Raw genomic sequence first — 7,725 nt, 5'->3', positions numbered from 1 at the left:
TATATCAAACTTATGCTCATTTTCATATTTTTATCAAATCTACACTTTTTCAAATAAGCATATACGAAAATGTTCGCCAAGTTCATAAGCATTCAACTCAAATAACATGTCAAAATAATCATTACTAGCAATTAAACAAGTTTCAAATGACATTATCTCTCAAAAATCAAATTCATGAATTTTAGACTTGAAAAAGTCTACTTTAATTCTCAAAAATCATGTTTAGGCTCAAAGTTTGGATCATTTAACTACCTAAACATGTTACACTATTAGTAATAATTCATGACAAAAATCGGCCATAACCTGTTTATATCAAAAAGCCCCAAATTTGCTCAAGAACACAAACCCTAGATTACTCAAAATTTGAAGTTTAAGGCTTCTAATCATGTTAAATAGCATCAATCTAGGTTATACAAGCATAATACATAAGCAATTTAAGCATAATTACACTAAAAAGCATCAAAATCGAATTGGGTAAAAAATTGCTCAAGAACACTAGTTTTCGGATTAAATGGTGTTTAGGTGTAGAAATTTACCGTTTTCCTTGAGTAATTCCTTGATAGCATCCTTCTTAACATGATTTTAGTAAAAGATTTGATGAAAAACGGCTAAAAATTACGAAATTGAGAGTGTTTTTTCGTATATTTTCGGGGTTTTTTCGCAGTTTGGAGTGTGGGTGGTGTGGACTGATCAGTTCTGGCCGTTTTATTTTTTTCTGTATTTTGGTCTCTCCGCGAGTCGCGGCATTTGGACCTTACAAACTCCGCGAGTCGCGGTGCTTTTTTTTTTTTTTTAATAATCCTTAACTTATAAAACAAATATAAAATAAATTTAAAATTTTGTTTTCCTTTGTTTTAGGATGAGGTCGTTTCGGATCGATGTCTTAGTCCGTCCTTCGACAAAATTTTAAAATTTGTCTATTTAAAGCGTGGTTTTAAAAGCAAAGATTTTTGGGTTTTTTTTAATGTTTTTGGCATACTTTAATTCAATAAGATTAAAAATAATGATAATAAAAGTTCTCGTCCCTCCCTCGGGTAAAACAATTTCAGTTCAAAGACCTAGTCTTTAACTTACGATGAATTTTAAAAATCATATTTTTAACTTAACGAAATAAAGTAAATTTTTGTTTTTAAATTCACACAACTTAAATTTAAAAATGCATAAAATTAAAAATTTACACCAAACTTAATTAAAAATGCATAATATTAAAAATTCACACCAAACTTAATTTTAAAATGCATAAAATTAAAAATTCACACCAAACTTATATTATATTTTTGTTTTTATACATACAAACTTAAAAATATCAATTTTTCAAATATTGACAATTTTAAATATATTGATTAAAAAGTTTACAATATTATTTTAATTTTTATATATTAATTTTAAAAACATGGTAAAAATAAAATTAAAAATCTTTTTGGTATTTTATCCCACTTTAATCAATCAAATATTATCAAAAATATGCGCCCCTCTTTTCGGTAAAGTAATTTCGGCTCCATGACCTAATTTAACTCATGACGAATTTTTGATATATTTTGGGTTGATTGATGAAAGATATTTATACCTTAAGAATACACGTTAAATTTCGCAGTGATGTAATAAATTTTTAAATGATATCAATAATTTCGGTCGCCAAACCTAATTTTATTCAATACCAATTTAATACTTTATAGCGAACAAATTAGCGTTTATTATCAAAAGGTTAAAAATAAAAATAAAAATAAAAACTGTCCAGACTTACCTGTGAAATATATTTCTTAGTTATATGATCTATCCCATTCATAAGATAGTCGGTTTAATTGATTTTCCATAGCTACAAAGGCGTAACCTCGAGCATTCAATGATTTTTCTTCTAAACATATGAACGGTCCGTCTCTGCATAAAGTAACAAATTCGGTGTTTGAATAGGTTTGATTATTTGAACATTTACCTCCATGTGACCATTTTCCGCATTTGTGACATCTTTCAAGGTGTCATGCTCTTCTTTTCGCTGCGGATTTTGATTTTCCTTTACCAAATTGTAACTTATTATCTTCGCATCTGGATTCTTTTCTTACTACGTCCAATCTTTCTCTGATTACTGATACTAGATCACTCGGAAGTGTGTCATTATTACGTTTAGTGATCAAAGCGTGTATCATTAGACCATGGTTTAGTTCACAGGAAGTCTTCATTTCGTAAAAACCTAAAAAAAAATAAAAATTCAGAATGGGGGGAGAAGACTAGTTCTTTAGGGTCTGCTAGGGAAAGACCATTCGGGTTCCATTTTCAAGAACTACACGAAAACAGAAAATCTAACTCTAACAGAAATACATATTATCATTTAAAAGACTTGATTCTCCCCACACTTAGTTAGCTGTGGTATCGAAATTGTGATTAACTTCATTGTCAACTTCCATTGGACTATCTATGTAATGTTTAACTCTGTGACCATTAACTTTAAATTCAATTCCATTTGAATTTATTAATTCTATCGTTCCGTATGGGAAAACTCTTTTGACTATGAATGGTCCAGACCATCTTGATTTCAATTTTCCAGGAAATAGCTTGAATCGTGAATTGAAAAGAAGAACTCTGTCTCATTCTTTAAATTCTTTTGAACTTCTGATTCTTTTATCATGCCATTTCTTCGTTCTTTCTTTATAGATTAATGAATTTTCGTATGCTTCATGTCTTAATTCTTCTAATTCGTTTAGTTGACTTAACTGTAGACGTCCAGCTTCATGTAAATCAAGATTACATGTCTTCAAAGCCCAAAATGCTTTGTGTTCAATTTCTACTGGAAGATGACATGCTTTTCCGTAAACGAGTTTAAAAGGTGTGGTTCCAATTGGAGTTTTGTAGGCTGTTCTAAAAGCCCAGAGTGCATCCTCCAATTTAATGGACCATTCCTTCGGATTTGATCCTACGGTTTTTTCTAGAATACGTTTTAAAGCTCGGTTGGTATTTTCAACTTGTCCACTAGTTTGTGGATGATATGCGGTGGAGATTTTATGAGTTACTCCATATCTTTTAAGAACTTTCTCAAGTTGATTATTACAGAAATGAGTTCCCCGATCACTTATTAAAGCTTTCGGTGTTCCAAACCTTGCAAAAAGACGTTTTAAAAAATTGACTACAACTCGTGCATCGTTAGTTGAGAGAGCTTGTGCTTCCGCCCATTTAGATACATAATCAATGGCTACGAGAATATAGAGATTATTATGAGATTTTGGAAATGGACCCATAAAGTCAATACCCAAAATGTCAAATACTTCACATACTTGAATGACATTTTGTGGCATTTCATCACGTTGACTTATTTTTCCGGCCCTTTGACAAGCATCACAGGATTTGCAAAGAAGGTGAGCGTCTTTGTAAATTGTAGGCCAATAGAATCCAGCATCATAAACTTTTCTTGCTGTTAGTTGAGGCCCATAGTGCCCTCCTGTTGGTCCTGTGTGACAATGGTTTAAAATTTTACTAGCTTCATCTCCGAATACACATCGGCGTATTATTCTATCTGGACAACTTTTAAACAGATGTGGATCTTCCCAGAAATAGTGTTTTATATCACTGAAGAATTTCTTTCGTTTTTGGTACGATAATCCTTTTTCAAGGAATCCACATACTAAGTAGTTTGCATAGTCTGCAAACCATGGTATTTCATTATAATCTATCTTCAATAGATATTCATCAGGAAAGTTGTCTTGTATGGCCGATTCATTTAGAACTTCTAATTCGGGATTTTCAAGACGAGAAAGATGATCAGCGACGAGATTTTCTGCTCCTCTTTTATCTCGGATTTCAATATCGAACTCTTGTAAGAGTAAGATCCAATGGATTAATCTTGGTTTGGCATCTTGTTTCGAAAATAGGTATCTAAGAGCAGAATGGTCGGTATAGACCACCGTTTTTGCTAGAACGAGATATGATCGAAATATGTCAAAAACAAAGACAATAGCAAGGAGTTCTTTTTCAGTAGTTGTGTAATTTGTTTGTGCTCCTTGTAACGTCTTACTAGCATAATATATAGGTTGAAATCGTTTTTTAATCCTTTGTCCTAAAACGGCTCCCATTGCAAAATCACTTGCATCGCACATTAGTTCAAACGGTAGATTCCAATTTGGTGTTATCATGATCGGCGCATTAGTGAGTTTCTCTTTAAGAATATTAAAAGATTTGATGCATTCATCTGAAAAGATGAATGGAGCATCTTTTTCTAGGAGTTTATTCATATGAGTGGCAATTTTAGAAAAATCTTTTATGAAACGTCGGTAAAAACCGGCATGCCCTAGAAAACTCCTAACTCCTCTAACATTGGTGGGATGTGGAAGTTTGGCAATTACATCTACTTTAGCTCTATCCACTTCAATTCCTTCCTTTGAAATTTTATGACCAAGAACGATGCCTTCTTTAACCATGAAATGGCATTTCTCCCAATTAAGTACTAGATTTGATTATTCGCATCTAATAAGCATTCATTCAAGATTAACTTCCATGCTGCTGGTGCTGGTGCTGGTGTTTGTAACCTTTGCACCATATTCTCCAAAGCCACTACCCGAGCGCGAAGCTCGTTCACTTCTTCTATTACACCGGGGTGATTGTCGGTTCGAACGAGCGAATAAATAAAATCTAGAATTTGGTGTAGTATGTAATCGTGACGAGATACTCTATAAATAAGAGAGAAAATGGTGTTTCGGATAGGTTCGCCGGTAAGTGCTTCAGGTTCTTCGCCAAGAGGGCAATGTGGTGGATGGAAGGGATCACCTTCTTCTTGTCTCCAATGATTAAGGAGGCTACGAACCCATCCTCAATTAATCCAGAATAGATGATGACTAATTGGTTGATCCATTCCGGTCACACTGCTTTCGGAACTTGAGTGGGATTCCATTTCGGAATCCGAGGGACTTGAACTAATGACCAATTCCATTTCGTACGATTGAATAAAGAATTTTTCGATATGAAATGATTTTCCGGCTATCGGGTGGTATTCTAATTATATAGAGCAAAAGGTTTCGTAGATTACGGAGGAATTTACGGAATATGTCAGGCAAAGTTTACAGTAACAGATACGCTAAGATATGAATTAGCAGATACGCTAAGATATGAATTTTGTCTATACACTATTCATGCAATCAATGCAATAAGATGTGTCTAGACTAAGAATGATAAGCAGGTAATTTTTGACAAGAATGATGAGCAAAACTTTTGAAATGCAGACACGGTCGAAGTCCAGACTCACTAATGCATCCTAACGACTATCAGTTAGACACACTAATGCAGACCTGGTTCGCTAAGACCACCGCTCTGATACCAACTGAAAGGACCCGTTCATATACATTATAAACGATTCACAATAGTTGATTACATCGCGAGGTATTTGACCTCTATATGATACATTTTACAAACATTGCATTTGTTTTTAAAAGACAAACTTTCTTTACAATGAAAGTTGACGGCATGCACACCATTTCATAATACATTCAACTATAATTGGCTTAATAATAATCTTGATGAACTCAATAACTCGAATGCAACGTCTTTCAAAATATGCCATGAATGACTCCAAGTAATATCCTTAAAATGAGCTAATGCACAGCGGAAGATTTCTTTAATACCTGAGAATAAACATGCTTTAAAGTGTCAACCAAAAGGTTGATGAGTTCATAGGTTTATCATAACAATCATTTCAATATATTAATAGACCACAAGATTTCCGTTTATAAATATATGTACACTCGCAAGTGTATAAAAGTATTCTATAAGTTGTAGGCACCCGGTAACAAGCCTTAACGTTCATGTTTTACCCTCTGAAGTACACCAGATCAGGTGTGTTCAAAAAAAACTCGAAGTACTAAAGCATCCCATAGTCAGGATGGGGTTTGTCAGGCCCAATAGATATATCTTTAGGATTCGCGCCTACCGTACATAGACAAGTAGTTTAATGTTACCAAGCTAAGGGTATATTTCTGGTTTAAACCCACATAGAATTAGTTTTAGTACATGTGCCTATTTCGTAAAACATTTATAAAACAGCGCATGTATTCTCAGCCCAAAAATATATATAAAAAGGGAGTAATGAAACTCACAATACTGTATTTCGTAGTAAAAATACATATAACGTCATTTAACAAGTGCAAGGTTGGCCTCGGATTCACGAACGTATCAATATTGAGATTCAATATTGCAGGAAAGTACGTAGACGCAACGGAGATGATAAACACTAGATTGACCTCACGAGCATACCCATGAACCATACCCATCACCTCCATAGCTATAACCCATAATTTCCTTAGCTTCGACTCATTAAAAAAAAAAACTATTTTGAAATCACTCGGACAGCACTCCGTCGTAATATTTTATGTATACTAATAATATCTTGAAATAATACAGAGCATATATATATATATATATATATATATATATATATATATATATATATATATATATATATATATATATATATATATACATATATACATACATAAATTGATTGATAGAGTTTAGAGAAATATATTTTCAAGTTTCTATGAAATAATGAAACCTATTGAATTCTATTTATAATAGATTTTTGAATTATTAAAGTGAATTATTAAAGTATGAATTATTAAAGTGAATTATTAAAGTATGAATTATTAAAGTGAATTATTAAAGTATGAATTATTAAAGTGAATTATTAAAGTATGAATTATTAAAGTAAATTATTAAAGTGAATTATTAAAGTATGAATTATTAAAGTGAATTATTAAAGTATGAATTATTAAAGTGAATTATTAAAGTTAAAGTAAAGTAAAAGTAAAAGTAAAGTAAAGGTATATTTAAAGTATAGTAAAAGTATAAAAACTATGTATGTATAATACGCGTATAAATATATATAATATTAATTTAAATCGTTATATATATTTAATGAAATAAAATATAAATATCGTTATATTTATTATACTGGTTAAGTAATGAGTTGTCAAAAAGTGATTCTAGATATTTATAAAAGTTATATACGTTTTAATAATAAAGTTCTTTTTAAACTGAAAACGTCTTTGTACGTTTGAAAATAGATTAATAGAATATTATGGAAACCAATTCTCCACTAACTTTTGTCTAACTTTCGTAAATGACACTTTTTGTTTTTATTTATAAATAGCTTTACAAATTATTCTGAATATCGTTAAGAGGAATAGATTTTCTCAAATCATAGTGGACCTCTCAACAGAGACTTGTAATCATAATTCAATGTTTCTGATAATTCAATCATTTAATATATATTTTTTTTAATTTCGTGGAAAATCATATTGAAACAAATACGTTCGTGTAAAGTATTATACGTTTAATACTTTATTAATATTCTCAAGTTATAATATATATATACATAACATATCTATTTATATATAACGGTTCGTGAATCGTCAAAATTTGGTCGAGGTTATAATGAATGTATGTACACAGTTTAAAATTCTTGAGATTTAACTTAACAAACTTTGCTTATCGTGTCGGAATAATATAAAGATTAAAGTTTAAATTTGGTCGGAAATTTCCGGGTCGTCACAGTACCTACCCGTTAAAGAAATTTCGTCCCCGAAATTTGATAGAGGTCGTCATGACCAACAATGAGAATGTTATTATAATGATTATAGAGTTTTATCATGTTTAAGAAGAATGGATAAAATAATTCGATTACTCGAAGCGTGTGAGTGAAGTTATCGTAACTGAATGAAATAAGATAATAGTGATTCGTTGTATCTT

Source organism: Rutidosis leptorrhynchoides, chromosome 6, assembly GCF_046630445.1.
Source record: "Rutidosis leptorrhynchoides isolate AG116_Rl617_1_P2 chromosome 6, CSIRO_AGI_Rlap_v1, whole genome shotgun sequence".
Taxonomy (NCBI): domain Eukaryota; kingdom Viridiplantae; phylum Streptophyta; class Magnoliopsida; order Asterales; family Asteraceae; genus Rutidosis; species Rutidosis leptorrhynchoides.
Note: the sequence above shows the minus strand (reverse complement) of the source record.